Consider the following 5559-nt stretch of genomic DNA (forward strand, 5'->3'; position numbering starts at 1 on the left):
AAAAGGCAAAATGATAGTATACCAAAAGAGGAACTCCCCAGGTCATTAGGTGCCCAGTATGCTACTGGAGATCAGTGGAGAAGTAACTTCAGAAAGAACGAAGGGATGGAGCCAAAACAAAAACAATACCCAGCTGTGGATGTGACTGGTGATAGAAGCAAGGTCCAATGCTGTAAAGAGCAATATTGCATAGGAACCTGGAATGTCAGGTCCATGAATCAAGGCAAATTGGAAGTGGTCAAACAAGAGATGGCAAGGGTGAACATTGACATTCTAGGAATCAGCAAACTAAAATGGACTGGAATGGGTGAATTTAACTCAGATGACCATTATATCTACTACTGGGGGCAGGAATCCCTCAGAAAAAATGGAGTAGCCATCATGGTCAACAAGAGTCTGAAATGCAGTACTTGGATGCAATCTCAGAAATGACAGAATGATCTCTGTTCGTCTCCAAGGCAAACCATTCAATATCACAGTAATCCAAGTCTATGCCCCAACCAGTAATGCTGAAGAAGCTGAAGTTGAACGGTTTTATGAAGACCTAAACACCTTTTAGAACTAACACCCAAAAAAGATGTCCTTTTCATTATAGGGGACTGGAATGCAAAAGTAGGAAGTCAAGAAACACCTGGAGTAACAGGCAAATTTGGCCTTGGAATGTAGAATGAAGCAGGGCAAAGGCTAATAGAGTTTTGCCAAGAAAACGCGCTGGTCATAGAAAACACCCTCTTCCAACAACACATGAGAAGACTCTACACATGGACATCACCAGATGGTCAACACCGAAGTCAGATTGATTATATTCTTTGCAGCCAAAGATGGAGAAGCTGTATACAGTCAACAAAAATAAGACCAGGAGTTGACTGTGGCTCAGATCATGAACTCTTTATTACCAAATTCAGACTCAAATTGAAGAAAGTAGGGAGAACCGCAAGACCATTCAGGTATGACCTAAATCAAATACCTTATGATTATATAGTGGAAGTGAGAAATAGATTTAAGGGCCTAGATCTGATAGATAGAGTGCCTGATGAACTATGGAATGAGGTTGATGACATTGTACAGGAGACAGGGATCAAGATCATCCCCATGGAAAAGAAATGCAAAAAAGCAAAATGGCTGTCTGGGGAGGCCTTACAAATAGCTGTGAAAGGAGAGAGACAAAAAGCAAAGGAGAAAAGGAAAGATATAAGCATCTGAATGCAGAGTTCCAAAGAATAGCAAGAAGAGATAAGAAAGCCTTCCTCAGCAATCAATGCAAAGAAATTTAGGAAAACAACAGAATCGGTAAGACTAGAGATCTCTTCAAGAAATTTAGAGATACCAAGGGAACATTTCATGCAAAGATAGGCTTGATAAAGGACAGAAATGGTATGGACCTAACAGAAGCAGAAGATATTAAGAAGAAGTGGCAAGAATACACGGAAGAACTGTACAAAAAAGAACTTCATGACCCAGATAATCATGATGATGTGATGACTAATCTAGAGCCAGACATCTTGGAATGTGAAGTCAAGTGGGCCTTAGAAAGCATCACTACGAACAAAGCTAGTGGAGGTGATGGAATTCCAGTTGAGCTGTTTCAAATCCTGAAAGATGGTGGTGTGAAAGTGCTGCACTCAATATGCCAGCAAATTTGGGAAACTCAGCAGCGGCTACAGGACTGGAAAAGGTCAGTTTTCATTCCAATCTCAAAGAAAGGCAATACCAAAGAATGCTCAAACTACCGCACAATTGCACTCATCTCACATGCTAGTAAAGTAATGCTCAAAATTCTCCAAGCCAGGCTTCAGCAATACGTGAACCGTGAATTCCCTGATGTTCAAGCTGGTTTTAGAAAAGGCAGAGGAACCAGAGCTCAAATTGCCAACATCCACTGGATCATGGAAAAAGCAAGAGAGTTCCAGAAAAACATCTATTTCTGCTTTATTGACTATGCCAAAGCCTTTGACTGTGTGGCTCACAATAAACTGTGGAAAATTCTGAAAGAGATGGGAATACCAGACCACCTAACCTGCTTCTTGAGAAATCTGTATGCAGGTCAGGAAGAAACAGTTAGAACTGGACATGGAACAACAGACTGGTTCCAAATAGGAAAAGGACTACGTCAAGGCTGTATACTGTCATCCTGCTTATTTAACTTATATGCAGAGTACATCATGAGTGGTGCTGGACTGGAAGAAACACAAGCTGGAATCAAGATTGCCGGGAGAAATATCAACAACCTCAGATATGCAGATGACACCATCCTTATGGCAGAAAGTGAAGAGCAGCTAAAAAGCCTCTTGGTGAAAGTGAAAGAGGAGAGTGAAAAATTTAGCTTAAAGCTCAACATTCAGAAAACGAAGATCATGGCATCTGGTCCCATCACTTCATGGGAAATAGATGGGGAAACTGGAAACAGTGTCAGCCTTTATTTTTGGGGGCTCCAAAATCACTGTAGATGGTGAGTGCAGAAATGAAATTAAAAGACACTTACTCCTTGGAAAAAAAGTTATGACCAACCTACACAGCATATTCAAAAGCAGAGACATTACTTTGCCGACTAAGGTCTGTCTAGTCAAGGCTATGGTTTTTCCTGTGGTCATGTATGGATGTGAGAGTTGCACTGTGAAGAAGGCTGAGCGCCAAAGAATTGATGCTTTTGAACTGTGGTGTTGGAGAAGACTCTTGAGAGTCCCTTGGACTGCAAGGAGATGCAACCAGTCCATTCTGAAGATCAACCCTGGGATTTCTTTGGAAGGAATGATGCTAAAGCTGAAGCTACAGTACTTTGGCCACCTCATATGAAGAGTTGGCTCATTGGAAAAGACTTTGATGCTGGGAGGGATTGGGGACAGGAGAAGAAGGGGACGACAGAGGATGAGATGGTTGGATGTCATCACTGACTTGATGGATGCAAGTCTGAGTGAACTCCGGGAGTTGGTGATGGACAGGGAGGCCTGGCGTGCTGCGATTCATGAGGTCGCAAAGAGTCGGACACAACTGAGCGTTGAACTGAACTGAACTGAACAGCCACTATGAAGAACAGTGTGGAGATTCCTTAAAAAACTGGAAATAGAATTGCCTTATGACCCAGCAATCTCATTGCTAGGCATTGTTTGACCAACAATAGAAAAGTTGGTCATAACTTTTCTTCCAAGGAACAAGCGTCTTTTAATTTCCTGGCTGCAATCATCATCTGCAGTGATTTTGGAGCCCCCCAAAATAAAGTATGCTACTGTTTCCACTGTTTCCTCATCTATTTGCCATGAAGTGATGGGACCAGATGCCATGATCTTAGTTTTCTGATTGTTGAGTTTTAAGTCAACTTTTTCACTGTCCTTTTTCACTTCATCAAGAGGCTCTTTAGTTCTTCTCTTTCTGCCATAAGGGTGGTGTCATCTGCATAATCCTGGCAATATTGATTCCAGCTTGTGCTTCCTCTACCCCAGGGTTTCTCATGATGTACTCTGCATATAATTTAAATAAGCAGGGTGATAATATACAGCCTTGATGTACTTCTTTCCCAATTTGGAAATCGGAATAAATGTATTACTCATTTCAATAACGTTTGAACACAAACATAATATTGTTTAGAAATGTTTTCTCTAAAGACACTAGTACATTCTATAATTTGTTCAGGTATGTTTACATATTGATTGAGACAGTTTTCAGCAGTTTATATTATTATTTATAGATATATAAACTAAGAAAATTCTTGTTCATACAACTAAAAAGATGAAATAAAAAGATTCATTCTAAGAATGCCACTCAGTTATTTGGATTTCTTCTGCATTTCCTTCTAAGGTTACATAATTATTTAATGGCAAATATCACTTAATTACCCAATATGTTGATTAAATCTCCCAATTTTGGTGAAAGAATTAGAAACCATGAGAATTACAAAACTAGTTTGCTTCCTACTTTTGTTTAAAAAAGTAGCATATCAGGAGTGGCCGCGGGTCCCGGCCGTGCGAGGGGACCAGGGACCCGCCGCGCAGCACACTCTCGCAGCCCGCCCGCGCGGAAGGTCTCTCTCTCTCTCCCCGACGCCTGGCACCGCACCCCCGCACCGGCGTGGACCGGGACCCGCTCTCTCCAGTGCAGCCAGGACTCCCGAGCGTGCGGGCGGCTGGAGACGCCGAGCTGCTCACGATGAGGAGGGGAGCGAGGCTCGGGCAAAGCGGCCTCGTCCCGCGAGTCTGAGCGCCCACCCCCGCCGCCGGGACTCTGGCCTCCCTGGGCTTCCGCGATGAGCCCTCTGTGACCAGCGGCCGCGAGTCATAGACCCGGGACTCCGGGCGGCAATGCTGGCTCGGCTTGGAGTGACTCGGGGCCAGTGAAGAAACCCTAAAATGGAGGCTTTTTCCACCAGGACCTACGGTACAAGTGGCCTGGACAACAGACCTCTGTTCCGAGAGACATCTGCCAAGGATCGAATCATCAGTTTAGTTGTTGGCAGCTTAACATCTTTATTGATCCTAGTAACGCTGATCAGTGCTTTTGTTTCCCTCAACTACCTCCAAAACCAGTGAATATATTTTTTTGTTGTCTGCTTCTCTTTGAGTAGTATCACTGCCTGCATACTTATTTACTGGTATCGACAAGGAGATTTAGAACCGAAATTTAGAAACCTTATTTACTAAATCTTATTTTCTATTATGTTATGTATATGTGCGAATCTGTACTTCCATGATATGGGAAAGTGAGGCTCCAAGAGGTACACTCACCAGGTCTCTTCAAAGCAATACATTTGGACTCGAATAAGAGCTGGATAAGGTATGCTGAAGAGTCTCCTGCAAAAGTCTGATACATGATTTTCATGTTAATTGTAAATCTAAATTCCCTCTTACAGAGGAGACATATCTTAAATCACTTTGCTTTTTCTTTAAGGAGCCGATGTTGCACTTAAACATTACCCCTTAAACCACAAGTCATTTTCACTTTTGAAATTTTTTATATAAAGTAATTGCATGGTGCAAGGCTATGTAACAAACAATCTTGCATTTTAAGACAAATATTCTTTTTATTTCTGTTAAACTGAATATACAATTATTGTTCCCTAGGCAACCAGCTTTTGCTTTTAACTACAATTTCACGTTAACAAAACACAGACGGTGAAAAGACAACTTTGATTGTGTAGATCTAATTACAATAATAAATAAAATAATTTATACAAAAAATAAAATAAAAAAGCATATCAGATACTAGATTTAGTTTGTAATTGTATCAGAAGCTAACTTAGAAACATACTTTACAAAATATGACTTACTCTGTGGGAACATTGTGTTAAAAATTAACTTATTAAAAACCATTATAATTGTAGTATAGTTAGCCCTCAGTATCTTTACCTTCAACATCCAAAAATTCAACCAAATGAGATAAAAAACATTCAGGGGAAAAAAAAAAAAAAAATTCCAGGAAGTTCCAAAAAGGAACACAAATTTGCTGTATTAGCAACTACTTACCTAACATTTACTTTGTACCAAGGATTATATGTAATCTAGAGATGAATTGGGCTTCCCTTATAGCTCATTTGGTAAAGAATCTGCCTGCAATGCAGGAGACCCGGGT

At 41.0% G+C, this 5559-nt stretch overlaps 1 pseudogene; it reads left to right on the forward strand.

Annotated features, from left to right (window-relative positions):
• Positions 1-4006: 4006 nt before the first annotated feature.
• LOC120858828 lies at positions 4007-5168 on the forward strand (annotated as a pseudogene).
• Positions 5169-5559: the final 391 nt, after the last annotated feature.

The sequence above is a fragment of the Oryx dammah genome, unplaced genomic scaffold, assembly GCF_014754425.2.
Source record: "Oryx dammah isolate SB20612 unplaced genomic scaffold, SCBI_Odam_1.1 HiC_scaffold_29, whole genome shotgun sequence".
In the NCBI taxonomy this organism is placed as follows: domain Eukaryota; kingdom Metazoa; phylum Chordata; class Mammalia; order Artiodactyla; family Bovidae; genus Oryx; species Oryx dammah.